The sequence below is a fragment of the Martes martes genome, assembly GCF_963455335.1.
Source record: "Martes martes genome assembly, chromosome: 3".
Taxonomy (NCBI): Eukaryota; Metazoa; Chordata; class Mammalia; order Carnivora; family Mustelidae; genus Martes; species Martes martes.
Window position 1 is genome coordinate 126,670,577 of NC_137890.1, and position 17,066 is coordinate 126,687,642.

Below are 17,066 nucleotides of genomic sequence, written 5' to 3' on the forward strand. Positions count from 1 at the left end.
GATGGGGAGATACTGAAAAGAGTTAGATTAGATGGAAGATTAAGCATGAAGTGGTAAGGTACAAGGTGGCAGTGAGAAGGTGGTCATTGAAAAAAGAGAATTAATAGGAGAGGCCAGCTCATTTGCTCACATTTAAATCCAGATCCACACAATGCTCTACCACCACTGCTGCCAGGACTGATTGCACTCCCACCCCCCCACTCCCACCCATTTACAACTCTGCCACCACAGACACAAACAAGTATAGCAACATAGAGGAATTCGCAGAGGGATCCAAGATCAATGCAGGCAAAAGTCAGCAGGATGATGGGTTTTGGAATTGAAAGAACACAAACTGGACGGCAAATTGATAGACCCCAAAAGGGCCAAAGTTTTAAAAGGAAAAAAACCTCAAAAAAGGGTTTTGTGGGTGGATTTTGAGCCCAAATACTTCTGAAGAACAAATTAAAGAATATTTTGGAGCCTTTTCAGGAGAATGAAAATATTGAACTTCCCATGATACAAAAAAAAAAAAAAAGAAAGAAAGAAAGAATGAAAGAAAAAGGAAAGAAGAGGATTTTGTTTCATCACTAAACAGATGAAGAGCCAGTAAAGAAATTGTTAGAGTGCAGATTATCACCAAATTGGTTCTGGGAAGTGTGAAACCAAGTTGCACAACCCAAAGAGGTATATAGGCAGCAAAAGCAACAACAAAAAGGAGGAAGAGGTGCTGCAGCTGGTGGACCAGATGGTAGTAGGGGTTGTGGACGAAATCAGCACCAAAACTGGAACCAAGGATTTAATAACTATTATGAGCAAGGATATGGAAATTACAATAGTGCCTATGGTGGGGATCAAAACTATAGGGACTATCATGGCTATGATTATAATGGGTATAACTATGGGAACTATGGATGTGGACAGGGATATGCAGACCACAGCGGCCAACAGAGCATTTATGGCAAGGCCTTTTGAGGGGTTGGCAGTCACCAAAATAAGTGCTAGCCATAGGAGGATGTTGGTGAAAACAGTGGGAACTTTACTGCAGGCTGTGTGTCACCCTGACCACATCTATGTCTGGGAGTCACATGTTGCAGGCAGAGCGGAAGGCATACACCAGAAAATGCTGTCCTGTGGAGGAAACTGCTAAAGTAACCCATCTCGCAGGATGACACTGAAGATTGGTCTTCTGTTGATCTAAGATGATTCTTTTGTAAAAGACTTTCTAGTGTACAAGACACAACTGTGTCCAACTGTATATGGCCACCAATTAGTCTTCTCTGTTTTTACTTTGTCTTTTGCTGTGTGATGACTTGATGTAGATTTGTTTACAAATTTCATTTGTATAAACATAGTATTTATTTGTATAACATGACTTCATGTTAAACATCAAATAAATGCTTCCTTATGTGGAAAAAAATATGTGAGGCTAATCTGTATTGATTTGACCAGAATTCCCACACAGAATAAAAGGCTAAGGGAAAAAAAATAAAGAATACAGGAAGTGAGGAGTTTGAGCCCACTCACAAGAAAAGACATGTAAAACATAAGGTTAAAAGTTAAAGAGACATTTATTTGAATCCTCAGCCTAACCCTAGTCCCAACAGATGATATCATCCTAAAAACAGAAGATGTAAAGCAACAAGTATTTAAAACCTACAAAGTGCTCACCACAAAAGGTACAATCAGGGTCCATAAAACAGTGTGTAAAACTATAAATACTGTGAAAAGAAAAAAAATCTGTAAAAATAGGATAAATCAATGGGAAATTTTGGGTTATATCTTGGAATGAAAGAGGGTCAGATTAAGAACCGAAGGCAAGAAGGGTAGGGTGACTGAATGACAGATTGGGAAACTCTCATTAGAAAGGATAGGACTGATCAAGCCATTCTACTTATTCATACTGTCATACCTTTCATACATACTAGGGTGCAGTCTGTCAAGAGAACATTTAGTCCATTGACATATAACTTCTGTAAGCCCCAATAGAGTAAACAAGGCAAACCGACGAGAACCACTAGAAGAAAGAGGCTCAGCAACGATCCACACAGAATCACTGAGTCTTCACATTTCAGTAATGAAAAGGTAAATAAAACACTTCTGGGTTTCCAGTACACCTTGTAAGAGGCTGAAAGTTGGGGCACCTGGGTGGCTCAGTTGGTTAAGTATCTGCCTTAGGCACAGGTTATGCTCTCAGGGTCCTGGGTCAAGTCCCACATCTGGCTCCCTACTCATCAAGGAGCTTGCTTCTCTCTCTCCCTCTGCCTCTCCCCCCTGCTCACCCATGCTCTCTCTTTCTCAAATAAATAAAATCCTAAAAAAAAAAAACAGAAGCTGAAAGTTGTTACTCCAAGTTAACAACAAATTTTTTAAAAAATGAACAAACTGAAAAATCAACAACTCTTAGACCCAAAAGAGAACTAAGGTCACAGGGCCAAATGTTGCTCCCCAAATTGGAGAAACCAACAGCAAATACAGAGAATCACAACTTACTGGAGTAACAAACTCTGTGGAAACCAGTAGCAGGGTAGGGAAACCTGAACTATAATTAATGAATTGCTGGGCACTCAATGTAGATAACTCTGAGAGTTAAAAACTCAAGGGGGACCCAGTCATTGGAGGCTCCTACACATTTCTTAGATTTAACTCCTGGATCTCTATCACATTCTCACAGTAAATATCAGAGAAAAATCAATATCCCTCCTTCTCTACCATGTTGTTGGCAGAGGAAGGGAAAAAGGAACCACGTGGAAATATACCAGAGCATTCTGTTCTTAGCAAGGTCTGTCTTTAGAAGGTACTACTGAATCACAGCCTCACCTGCTGTGGTTTTATCAGAGCCTAACTCGCTAGCCTGGGGGAGGGGAAAAACCCACCTCCAGCCCCCTCTAGCCATCTTGCTTCAGTTAAGGGTATGGAGGGAGGAGGGCTGAGAAGCACATTTGAGGCTCACAGCCCAAAGGCACAGGGATACTAAAAGATTAAAAGCGACCAGATCATAGAATTATAAAACACTTCCCTTCCTCTTCACCTTATCATCATATTACTAAAGGTCTATAGATATTTATAGCAGTGCCTTTTACCTTGTACATCATGTCCAGCTACCAAGAAAAAAATCACAAGGTACACTAAAAAGCAAAAAACATAAGTGAAAGAGACAGAGAGCGCCTCAGAACCAGGCTCAGAACCAGATACAGATGGGATGTTGGAATTATCAGATCAGGAATTTAAAATAGCTATCATTAATATGCTAAGGGCTCTGATAAGTAGACAGCATGTAAGAACAGATGGGCAATATAAGCAGAGAGATGGAAATTCCAGGAAAGCACCAAAAAGAAATGCTAGAGATAAAAAACACTGTAACAAAAATGAATAATGCCTTTGTTGGACTTATTAGTAGACTGGCGCAGCTGAAAAGAGAATCTCTGAGTTTAAAGATATTTCAATAGAAACCTCCAAAACTGAAAAGCAAAGAGAAAAAAGACTGAAAAAAAAAAAGAACAAAATATCCAAGAACCGGGCACAAAAGATGTAACATATGCATAATGGGAACACTAGAAGAAATGAACAGAAGAAATATTTGAAACTATAATGACTAAGAACTTGCCCCAAATTAATGTCAGACACCAATTCACAGATCCAGGATGCTCAGAGATTACCAAACAGGATAAATTCCTCCCAAAAAAACTACAACTAGTTATATCATTTTCAAACTACAGGAAATCCTGAAAGAAGCCAGAGGATAAGAATATGTTACCCACAGAGGAGCAAAGATGAGAATGATATCTGACTTCTCAGAAACCATGCATGTAAGAAGAAAGTGGAGTGAAATGTTTAAAGTGTTGATGGAAAAACCCACCAACTTAAAATTCTGTAGCCTACAAAATTATCCTTCAAAAATGAAGAAATAAAGACTTTCTCAAATAAACAAAAATTTAAGGAATTCATTGCCAGTAGAACTGCCTTGCAAGAAAATTTAAAAGAGGTTCCTTAGAGAGAAGGAAAATAATATATGTCAGACAGTTGTATCTATATAAAGAAAGGAAGAGCACTGGAGAAGTAAGTGAAGGAAAAATAAAATTTTTTTATCTTTCTTCTCACTGTTGTAACAGAAAACAGTTTGTTCACAATAATAACAACACTGTAGGCGCACTGGGGTGACTCAGTCGGTTAAGTGTCTGCCTTTGGCTCAGGTTGTGATCCCAAGGTCCTGGGATTGAGCCCCGCATCACACTCCCTGCTCAGTGAGGAGTCTGCTTCTCCCTCTGCCTTTCCCCACAGCTCACGTGTTCTCTCTCTCTCAAAAATAAATAAAATCTTAAAAAATAATAATAACAACAACACTGGATTTAACATATATGCTTATACATGTATATATTATACATAAGTAAAATGAATGGCAAGAAAGATACAAGGGATAGGAGGAAGAAATTAGTATTATTTTGTTATGATAAAGTATATACACTTTATATAAAGTATACCCATGAAGAGGTATAGTATTATCTGAAAGCAGACTTGGATTAGTTATAAATGTACACTGCAAATTCTAAGGCAAAAACTGAAAAAGAAAGCAAAATAGAAGTATAACTGATATGCTAAGAAAGGAGTGAAAATGGAATCATAAACCAGTCAGTTAAAGCCACAAAAGGCAGAAAAAGGGCAACAAATAGAAAATAGTAACAAATGTGGTAGCTATTAATCCAACTATACCAATAATCACTTTGAATGTCAACAGTCTGAATGCACCAATTAAAAGACAGAGATTGTCAGAGTGGATCCAGAGTGGATCAAAAAACATGACCCAGGAGGGGCATGATGGCAGCAAAATGGCAGTATAGAAATTTCTAGCACTCTAGCATCAATCTGGACAGTTGCTCATGTATGAAAATACCTTCGCAAGAGCCGAGGATTCCAGGTGATAGAATACAGAATCTGGGTGAAGCACAGAAGTATGAAAAGACGTACTGAGGATGATAGAAAATAGATTTACATTGTTTCCATCACCCATCCTCTAAGCCTGGACAGCTAGGCCAAAAGACAGACCCTCCCCATAGCAAAAGGCAAGTAGAGTGACTACACAATTTCACCGAGGCCCAGCCCCAGCAAACCTCTGCAGCCTTAGGTAGCTCTCTATAGGCTCCCACAAACCCAAGTCCCCAGATTACTCCAGTGCCTTTAGGCTCCCATGGCCCCAGGGGACTCCCTTGGCTCTAGACTTCCACAGGGGATTCTACAAATCCAGGCCTCTAGCTCACCCGGGTGCTACCCAGCTCCAGTGGCCCCAGAAGGCTTCCAAGCCTAGATTCCTGGAAGCATCCTGATAACCCAGACTCTTAGCACATGCTAGTACTAGCCACTGTCCATGGCTCTGGGTAGTTCCTGTGGCCCCTGGCTCCCTAATAGTTCCCATGAACCCAGGCTCTGGGTGGGTACCCACAAACCCAGGCCCTTTGCTGGGCCCAGTACCAGGATGAGTACCACAAACCAAGGCTTTCAGCCCACCTCAGCATCAGGCCAGCTCCTGTGGCCCCAGGCCCCTTGCCAACCCCAGTGTCATGCTGGCTCCTGGGGATCTAGACTCTAGACAGCCTGCCACAGACCCAGGTTCCTAGCCTACCCCATCACCAGGCCAGCCTCCAGGGTCCTAGTCTTAAAGTTGGCTCCAAAGACCCAGGCTCATGGTCTGTATCAGCAGCAGTCTGGACCTGCAGAACTAAACTCCAGGCTGGTCATCAAGGCCTCAGGTGACAGAATGACTCCTGCAACCCTAGCACCAGGCTGGCTCCATGAAACCAGGTTCCTGTTCCATTCCAGTTCTAGATCAGCCCCTGCAGACTCAGATGACAGGCCCACCCCAGTGATCCCTGGTAAGTGGCTGGCCCCATGGGCATAAAAAGTGACCAGTAATGTGAACAGGAATAATCTCTCTAAATAAAACAATAGGTTGCTTTGTGGGTTTAAGATTTGGTTATTTGTCAGAGAGAGAGAATGCAGCAGGGGAGTGGCAGGCAGAGGGAAGAGCAGTCTCCCTGCTGAGCAAGGAGGCCAATTCAGGATTCGATCCCAGGACTCTGGGATCATGACCTGAGCTGAAGGCAGACACTTAACCAACTGAGCCACCCAGGCATCCCACAATAGGTTATTTTATGTATACTTTCTGTGTCTGTGTATATATCCCCCTCTCTCTCTTTCTCTCTCTCTAGGTTTCTTATAAACAAACCACTGTTGAACACTGATTGTATACAGGGCACTGAGCTAAATGCTAGCAACCAAAAATAGGGGCTCATAGTCTAGTAGGAAAGACATACATTGGGGTAATTATACTCTTACAGATGGTATTAAGTCAGTTTGTGGATAATCTGTAGGTTAGTGTTCCTATGAAAAAACGTATGGTAGACTGAATAATGACCTTCCTAAAATGTCCATGCTCTATTCCCAGAATCCGTGAACATGTTATCTTACATGACCAAAGGAACCTGGAAAAAAGCCCACAAAGCAAATGTGTGATTAAGTGAAGGATGTTGAGATGGGGAGGTTATTCTGGATTACCCAGGTGGATCCAATCTATTCATATGAATCCTTAAGAGTGAAGAACCTTCCCAAATTGTGGTCAGAAGGAGAATGTGACTATGGAAGAAAGGTCAGGGAGATGCAACATTGCTGGTTTTGAAGTGGAGAAAGGGGGTCACAAGTTAAGGAATGTGGGCAGCCTCTAGAAGCTGGAAAGTCAAGGACAGATTCTTCCCTAGAGCCTCCAGAAGAAACCGGCCCCGCTGACACCTTGACTTTAGCCCAAGGAGCAGGATTTTGGACTTCAGATCTCTGGAACTGTAAGATAATAAGTCTGTATCATTTTAAACCACAAAGTGCATGGTGATTTGTTACAGCAACAAGAGAAAATATAACACGCATAACATGCATATTGTCCCTGATGGTGTCAGACCCCAAAAGACCACCAAGGTGAATTTCCTTGCAAGAAGAATAGCCATCTAGGGAGCCTCAGTGAATGCCTCTCTCCTAGAGCTGGGGAATTTCTGAGGAGGCAGAAGGTTCACTCACACTAAGGCTCACCTGGGTCATAGGCACATCCTGACTTCTGGCAGAGGATGGGGAGAGCTATTGAGGGTGTCCCAATGGTATGATCGTGCCACTACTAAGTGATCTGGTCTGTAGGCCCAGGACAGGACCCAAACTCTAAGCGACTACATCACAGTTGGGGGCTTACAGAGAAACTGTAACTCAAGGGTTGGTCAGGGTGAGGCTTATCAGCAGAGAGGGAACACTAGGAATGGTCATAGCTAACCTGGGTCTGTGGAGAAAGTGTAAATGAACTCCAGGCATATGATTCTTGAAGTTAAGCTAACTGGGTTCTGTAGGGACTTTGGTGACAGATGAGATCTATGTGGCCTACAAGCTCCCCAGGCACAACCCCTGCTTCTGTGTAGAATGTGAACACATGGTGGCTTCACAGCATGGCACAAATGAGAGCACACAGGCAGTGATTTTAGGAGAGAAGGGTATTTGGGGGGGGGTCCCAGATGGCAAGGCCTCAATTTTGGGGGCTACCCAGGCAGACAGAATTGGAAAGTGGCAGAAATGAAAGAATGTCAGGCTGTGCCTTTCTACTGAGAAGACAGAGTTGGGGAAGAGTCTGCAAAGTAGTGAGAAAGGAAAGAGCCATCTGCTTAGCCAGCCAAGGCAGCTGAACCTATCCTGTGGGTTCTCCCTCCCATGCATAGGTCCCTCCTATCCTGGGCAAGGTTACAGTGCCAGCAGTAACACTCCTCAGAGATGGTAGGGAGAGCTGCTACTGGTGAGAGGTGGAATCATCCCTCAGACCCACCCAACTATCTGATTGACTTGGCGGGAGGAAAACAGGTTCTTATACAGGGTGCTGCTTTTCAGTCCATGGTAGCCTAACACCCAGGTCATACCTTCAAAAATAGAGTACAGTTGACCCTTGAACAACATGGGGTTCAGGGTGCCAACCCCTCACACAGTTGAAAATCTGTGCATAACTTTGACTCCCTTAAAAGTTAACTACTAGTAGCCTACTGATGACTGGAAGCCTTACTGATAATATAAACAGTCAATAATGTACATTTTGCATATTACATGTATTATAAACTGTATTCTTATAATAAAGTAAGCTAGAGAAAAGAAAATGTTATTAAGAAAATCATAAAATACATTTACAGTACTGTACTGTATTTACCAAAAAAATCCGCATATAAGTGGACCCCCATAGTTGAAATCCATGTTGCTCAAGGGTCAGCTGTATTTTGTATCAACAGAAATGCCTCCTTTGCTGGAATGATTGCCAATTAAACCCTTTGAGAATACGGAACATATCCAAAAGGTTTGGATTTGCCAGTGCAAGTAATAGTCTCCAACAGGTAGCAGTTGGAAAGTAATGGTTGGAAGTTTATTCTCACCAATTTGAAACAGTATTAAGGATCCTACATTTTGATTAGATAGAGCAGAGTATACAAGTAAGCCAAATCAATCACGGGTGGGCAAGGCAGGTATCTGATGCAATCCTGCAAAATACGGTAGGTAACAGATGTTCACAGAGGACTACAGGAGTTGGAGCCCAAATTCCAACAACCAGTTCTGAAGTTGAGCCAAGGGCCTGAGGAAGTAGGTGGGTATGGGAGGCCAGAGCAGGATTCAGATGTGGAACACCTTCTAGGAATTTAATCAAAAGATTACTTTCTTCTAGATAGTTGTTTTTTTAACAGAGCTGACAGGGAGCTATAAAGTGACTTTTGCTCAAGGGCATCCTAAAGGCCATGCCAGATGTTTGACAAACAGATGAAAAGTATATCCCAGCTAGACATCTGACAAACATGTGATAAGCATATACACAGCATGATTAGCAGCCATTAGTTCACACATCCTGCATTCGCCTACTCTTCCCAAGCCTTAAGGCCTCACCTCTTCTGTATCTCTAGGAGAAATATACATTGACTCTAAGATCACTTATATTTCCATGAGCTGATACTGCTCGGCTATCTACAGATTTTTATCTCTTTGTACATTCCTATTTCACTTTATTCTCCCTTGAGGATTTTTTGATCTAGATCATACAGCAGGAGCTACAGAAGTATTCTTCTCCGTAATCGGCAGGAACTTTCTACACCTTGAATCTAGAGTGGGGCTTTAATAATATATGAGAATTTCGAAAAATGGTACAAAGGGTGCACCCGGGTAGCTCAGTGGGTTAAGCATCTGACTTTGGCTCAGGTCATGAGCAGAGCGTCTGTGGCTCTGCCTAGTATTGGCCCTGTGTTTAGCGTGGGCCCTGCCTCCTTCCCCCCACTAACCTCCCCACATAGGTTTCTGCAAGGCCCTCCTGCCCCACATCTGGTTCTGCCCTCAGTGGGAAGTCTGCTTCTCCCTCTCCCTCTGTCCCTTCCCCCACTTGTGGGTATGCACATGTTCTCTCTCTCTCTGTCAAATAAATAAGTAAAATCTTAAAAAAAAAAGACAGAAAGAAAAATGGTACAAAGAATAACAACTTTAAAAGACTTTTAGAAGAAAATGTAGATGAATATCATTGCGAACTTGATGCAAGGGAGGATTTTTTTAAATAAGACATGCAAACTATAAAGGAAAAGATTAGTAAAAACCCATATTTTAGAAAATAACATCTCTACAGAAAGATAAGAGAAATTATGGTTTTTTTCTCCAAAACTGAAGCTTCCAGAAACTATGAAATGACTGCACTGGAATTGCTACATTTCCCACACCACAGTAAATGTACTGGCTTCAATACTGAGCATGCCATAAAATCATCCATTTTCACCACCAACTTTCTGACTGGGATTTGATAATGGCACTCTGGTGAAGAAATGGTGTGTATACACAAGACACAAAGACAATGATCAGTTTTGCTTTGTTTTGCTTTTCTCTACAAAGGACAAAAAAAAAAAAATGGGTTTCACATAAGGACCGATGTCCTGATAGGAAAACAGCTATCAAAATGGATTTTTGAAGGAAGTTGCCAGACTCAATGTGCCCTTTTTCCTATCATGAGAACACACTTCTCCTGATAGAGCACTGAGACTCTAGAAAAATCTTCTGCTCTCCTCTCAAATATTCTTGCCTGCCCTTGAAACAGGTTTAGGTTTAGTTTATAAACAGGTTTAGTTTATTCCCTAAATGAGTAGCTCTTAAATAGTAATTGGCATTAGAATCATCTGCAGAATCTAGAAAAAAAAATTCACATCTTGGACCCGATCGCAGTGATGTTGATTAGTAAGTCTGGCTGCGGTCCTGGCATCTACATTTTTTTAAAATTTATATTCCCCAAGTGATTCTGGTGTGCAGCCCTGATTGAAACCTACTTCTACAGACCTTTGGACTCCTGACTATGACTAAGCATTTTGTTTTTTACTACTCTGTACCTCAATCCTTATGACTGATCCCTGCTCTTATGTTCTTCCAACTAGTTGCTCACTTCACTCTCCATGTCCTCAATCAGTAACCCATACTTACGTGCAAATCATATTAACAAATAATGTATACAGCAAGCAGGTAGCCGGTTAGCACCAACTCACTGGCTTTTAATAATGAAATGGGAAGACTGAGGAGATGAGAAAATATCGAGAAAGATGAAAAATGATAGAATGATTGAAAGCACATCAAGACTGAGGCCTTAAAGAGGAAACAATGGACCAGCTCTTGTCAGATGGGAGGAAGCTTCTAAAGGCTAGTCCTCCTCCCTTCCTCCTTTTATAGAATATTACCTGTAGCATAATCTCTGCACCAGCTATCTCCTTCCCAACAGCTTCCCTACCGGCTGTCTAATCTCAGTGGGACAGAAACAAAAGTTCTCTTATTTCTCTTTCCAGGAGTGAAGGAGATAAATTTCTCTTCCTCTGGTTATTTGTAATTATTTCCACTAATACGCTACATTTTTTGAAATGTCTAGCTACTCCCATGAAGGCTCTTTCTTCTTCAACCTCCACACAAGTTAAACACCCTATAACAAAGGTCATCTTCCTTTCCTGCTTACCACCTTCTGGAGTTAGCACAGGAATTTTGGACATATTGTACTCTAATTTTTGACACAGATGGTTGGATAAGCAAGATTACAGTGGCCAAAAAGAGGTATTCAGGGACATGCTTCTTCACTGGTATCACTACTTGTAGTTTGAAGATTTCTAAAAACTGTTTTAATTGCCCTCAGGGATAATCTTTTGCCTCTAAAATAAACAGTTCCATTCACTACGGCAAATGTTGGGCTTGAACTCTTAATATTAGTTCTTGGTTTGACAAAGACCGTTATGTTTAAAGAAAAAAAAACAGTCCTTGACTAGCTACTGAGGCAACATATGAAATGAAATTTCTAAGTACCTTCTAGGAATTTTAACAAATTTTAACATTATTATAAACGTCTTATTTCTAAAATATTTGAGGATAATAAACACAGGTAAGTGGGTTTGAGTTAGGTCATTAAAACAAAGAAGCCAGGCTTGAGGATATAGTTAATCATGCTGTTAGCTATAGAAGCCTGGATAGCAAGTAATAACTGCACTAAGAAGCTTACTTTTACCAACTTTATTCTCCAAGAACAACCATCCCCAAATGTGGTTCCTAAATAAGTTTTGGAATTCTGGGGACATTTAAATACTTGTGGAACTAACTACTGGGACACTATTTATCATATTTAGTCTATATCACAACCAAAGATGATACTCCCATGACTGATCGTGTTTCAGCCACTGTCAGTCACAAAAATGATCTGATTCCTCTGCTGTCACACAGACTTGAGTTCTGATCCTTCTCTTTGTCAGTTATTTTGGTTGGTAGTTGAAAGAAGTACAATAAGAGCAGGTATTTCCTTTCTAAGTGATTCTCTAACTACAGAAACTTTACAAACTTGCTTATCTGGTATTCCAAGAGTTAGCAGGTCAACAAATATGTATCAAGTGTCTACTGTGTGCCAAGTAGTGTTCCAGGCACTGAGGATACTACGGAAATCAATACAGATAGAGCACCAGCCCATCCAAAAGGGAAAGGAACTAGAACTCCTGACATACATACTCTACTGGAAGAATGCTTCTGTGGTCTGTGCTTACTTGTTTGCTGAGGATGTGTTAGACTTCTTTTGAGCTAGCTATTTACTCAAAAGTTCTACCCGTGTATTAACTAGAGTCAGCCAAAGAACTTCTTACTCCAAAGTCAAAGTTAAATCTGAAGTTCTCTCCACTTCCTCTTTATAGAACTTTACAACACTAACTAGTTGTATAGTTTCTCATCTTAGAGATTACTTAAATTACAAAGTGCTTACACATTCATGAGTTTTTCTTTAAGAATAGCCTATAAAATAAATTTTGTCTGTGAGCACATTTTTAAGTGCACAAACTAGCAGTAAAACCAGGAGTATGGGTTTTTTTTTTCTTTCATTTTCATGTTTCTGATCTTTAATTCCTTTCAAAAAAAAATGTGGTTAAAACAAAACCATAAATATCTAGAAGCTAAGTCCTAAAATAAATTAGATGGGTCCCCAGGGCCATGATGCTTCTACTGTATGATTTCTGCGCCGTATCTTACCCAAGTCGTTTAACTTTCAGTTTCATAATCTAATAACTCTGGTTTCATTGTTTTTCTACTTAACTTCTTAAGTGCTTGCCCAGATAAAAGCTTCTGCCTATTTAGCCACATTTGAGCCTTACCAAAGGTCAATAAGATCAATAACAAGGGGAGAGCTTTAGATTCCTTCACTGGTTTGTAAAAATATACATATTAATTTTTGCATTTACCAGTTTATTATAAAAGGATATGATAAAGGATACAGATGAACATCCAGATGGAAGAGATGCAGAGGACAAGGTATGTGGGAAGAGGTGCCAAGCTGCCATGCCCTCTCTGGGAATGCTGCTCTTTTAGCCTCTCCATGTGTTCACCAACCTGGAAGCATCAATTCACTGCCTTATAATAATGAAACTCTATAAGAATATTTTAATAGCAGATTGAAAGAGGGGTAGTAATTATTTATTTACAAAAACACAAACACACAACCATATATATATATTTCATGTTTATATTAAAAGGTAATTTTTAGGGCTTTATCTTTAGGGACTAGAAATGCAACTATTTAATTGTAGCATTTAAAGTAACAACAACAACAAAAAAAACAACACCCCACAATTTGGGAGAATATTTATTTATTTAGTTAGTTAGCTTTAAAGATTTTTTTATTTATTTATTTGACACACAGAAAGGGATAATGAGAGAGAGGGAGAGAGCACAAGGAGGGGGAGTGGCATGCAGGCAGAGGGAGAGAGAGAAGCAGGCTCCCTGCCGAGCAAGAAGCCCAACGTGGGGTTCAATCCCAGGTCCCTGGGATCATGACCTGAGCTGAAGGCAGACACTTAACTGACTGAGCCACCCAGTCACCCCAGGAGAATATTTAAGCAAGGCTATAAACCTAGGCCAAGTGAAAAGCTGGAAAAAATAAGAAATCTAGCTACTCTAAAAAAGCTATTCCACAGTTGCTTATATCAAATAGATCCCATTGAACAAAAGTATGTTTCAACATCCTGATAGCTAGTAGGCAATTATGTTTTAATCAATCATTCAAAAGCCATTTACAGAACTAAGGATACAAAGATCAACCTTGTAAAGAATTAGCCTTAGCCTTGTATAAATTCATACATTGCATGGTATCGATGCTCTTAAATTGTTCTATTTTATGGGTGGATTTTGTATATCCACCTAGTTTAATATACAGTAGTGACTTTTAAATTTGTTTTAGAAAAATACTTGCTATTAGGCATTATTCACCGTTTCCACATAACCAAATATATACTTTATGACTTATTTTAAGCTTTTGCTTGATAAAAATTAATGTACTCTTTTGGGGTAGAAATTTTGGGAGCTATTCTTCAAAGAAAAAAATCATGTGTATTTTTACTACTCAGGGATATTTGCTGTTGGCATTTCCTTCTAGAATTTTTTTCTATACATTTGATTTCAAGTAACAGAAAACCCAACTCAAACTTGTTTAAACAATAAAGAAAACTGGCTCACATGAATGAGAAGTCCACAGGCTTCAGGCCAGTCATGGCTTCAGATGATGCTTGATTTTATAACTCAATATGTCATCAAGGACCTGTTTACTTTCTTCTCTCCACTCTGCTTCTGTGGTGTCTGCATCATTCTAAGACTGGCTCCTCTCATGGCCCCAAAATGGCTGCCAGCATCTTCCCCTGTCCAGCAAGCAAGAGAACATCAGCATTCTCAGCAAAGCCTAAGAGTCATGCTTCAAACTACTTTAGAGCTAATGCCCACCCTGACTGAATCACTGGGGCCAAAGGGAGGGAATGTACTTATTGGATAGCCAACGTTAGTTACATCACCTCTGAAGGCAGAGTGAAGTCAACTTCTCTGGAATCATATGTATCCCTAAGGAGAAACTGGTGCTGTTGGAAATGTGATGGGGAGTTTTAAAGAAACTAAATATTTTTAAAGAAATCATATTAGATATGTGTCTTCCTCTTTGCTGATCTTTGATTAGGCTCTCTGGGTGGCCAAGAGTGCTACTTTTTCAAGGAAAATCATTCTTAGAATTTCAATAGGGAATACTTGATAGGTATTAAAAGTTATATAGATCGAGGTGTATGGTTAAAAATGTTAATTACATGTTATTAAGTTTAAAAGGTTAGGGATGCCTGGGTGGCTCAGTTAAGCATCTGCCTTTGGCTCAGGTCATGATGCTGGGGTCCTGGGATTGAGTCCCACGTCTGGCTTGTTGCTCAGTGAAGAGCCTGCTTCTTCCTTCTGCCTGCTGCTCCCCCTGCTTGTGCTCTTTCTCTGACAACCATATAAATAAAATCTTTTAAAAAATTAAAATTTAAAACGTTATTAAAACCGTGTATATAAAAAATCATATGTATTATACGATCCTATTTTTCTTAATCTACATATGCATGGAAAAAAGATACATACATAGTAGAATGTTAACCAAAGTTATCTGTAGGTGTTGTGACTTTTCACTTTCTTCATTCCTTTTTCTATTACCTGAATACTTTATAATTATTTATTACTTTAATAATCAGAAAAAAAACCCTAAACATTAGAACTACTTAAATTGGAAAAAAAGTACAGTTCACCAGGAATCGACATCATATCCCACCGCCTCAAGCATGTACCCTACATGACCCTTGCCATTATACAAACCACTTGGTTTATTCCTCCTGTCAAACTTGACCAGCTGGAGTTGAGGGAAATGAAGGTATCAATGTATATGAAGGTCCAGGTCCTATTCATTTACAAGTGGAAGTTAAGATTAATATATAGTTTTTCTCCATTAGTTTGAATAACTTTTAGCTTATCTTCCCTTTTTTCAGTTAATAATATATGTAGATCAGCATTTCACAGACTGATTAGCAGATATGATAGTGAAATTAAATGGTTTTCTTAAGGCAGTCACCAGTAATTACCTAAGAATGACTTTTTAATGAGGACTTTCATCTCTGTGTACACTTTGTTCCTACAATTTCCCCCCAAAACCTGCTCTTCTCAGGAAACTTATCCACTCCATACAGATATCTCCAACCTCATCTTTAGCTGTATTCTTTCTCTCTCTCGAGCTTCTGTTTTCTTTCTAGGTGTCTATCAGAAATCTCTATTTACATGTGCTGATACCTTCAGGAGCAGTTAATCCACAGGAGAATGAGCATTTATATTCCCAATGTCTTACACCAATTAGTTCGGTGTTCTGAGATCAACTGCTGAATCTCCAGGACCACACATGGAGAGGACGATGACAACTCCTTCAAGAAATGAGGCTGAGGGGCTCCTAGGTGGCTCAGTTGGTTAAGCTTCTGCCTTTGGCTCAGATCATGATTCTGGGGTCCTAAGATTGAGCCCCACATCCGGCTCCCTGCTCAGCAAGGAGTCTGATTCTCCCTCTGCCTCTGCCCCTATTCCCTGCTCATTCTGTCTCTCTCTCTCTCAAATGGATGAATAAAATCTTTAAAAAAAGAGACTGAATTAGATAATTTCTCAAGATTTTAGATTCTAGACCTAAAATCAAATTCATTATTTTCTTGTAACTGCTTCTCTCATTTGAAATATTTCTTCCTTTGATCTTCAATTAATAGAATGATAGAAAATAATCGGACTATAGAACTAGGAAGGCTGTTAGAGGCTGTCTAGTTCAATTCCCTCTCCTTACTGTAATGGAGTAAGGACTTCAGTTCATTAACCTCCTTCATCTTCTTTGGCCCTATCAGTAATCCAGTCCCATTAGCTCTTCTTTTATAATGTCTCTCACGCCGTTTCCACGTTTTTCATTATCATCACTCCAAAGTATGTATGTCTTCATTTCCTAGTGTCTAGGTTCTTCCCAAAGTCATCTGCTTTTCTTGCCTCCAGTCTCTTTTTCAACTTATCCTGGGAAAGCTTCCAGATTACATATCCAAAAACAATGTAATCATTATGACACATTCCCGTCAAAACATATTTAATGGTTTTACTGTGGTCAGAGGATAAGGCAAGGCCCAAACTCTAAGTCTAACCTAAAGAACCTCCTAGAGGCTGACCTTAACTTACCTTTCCAGGTATATCTTCATGTATTCTCCTAAACGTCAAAACTCAGAATTTCTTTAATTGAACAAATCTTCATACTTTCTAAACAGAAATCTTTTTAGCCTTGAGATAATACACCCAGAAGAATTTAAAAAAATAGACAGTTTCAAGGGGAAAAGAAGAAGGCAGTTAAGGGTGAAGATGGAGAACAAAGGTGAAGTGAGAACAGGAATAGAATGCATGACTTTTCTATAGTTTGACTCTGCTCATTTTTTCTCCTGCTTTTTAGAACCTTTAACCTTAGCTTACTGTGATTTTTCAAAGTATACATTTTTGTATCTTTGCACAAAAACTATGATAGAAAAACACATCTGAAGTTGTCAGACCAAAAAAAAAAAAAAGGGAAAGAAAAAAATAGTTGGATGCAAAGCAAAATAAGCAAAAGAGGCTTTACAAAGGACAGATGCCTGTGGAGATATTAAGTGGAATCATATCATAAACACCTTGAATTTGACATAATTTTGATTCCAAGAGATTAATACAAA

The 17,066-nt window shown here is 39.8% G+C and overlaps 1 pseudogene across 1 annotated transcript; it reads left to right on the forward strand.

The window, feature by feature from the left end:
• Positions 1-313: 313 nt before the first annotated feature.
• On the forward strand, positions 314-984 carry LOC308340261 (heterogeneous nuclear ribonucleoprotein D-like; annotated as a pseudogene). Its single transcript has one exon. The product of its transcript is annotated as a heterogeneous nuclear ribonucleoprotein D-like (transcript).
• Positions 985-17,066: the final 16,082 nt, after the last annotated feature.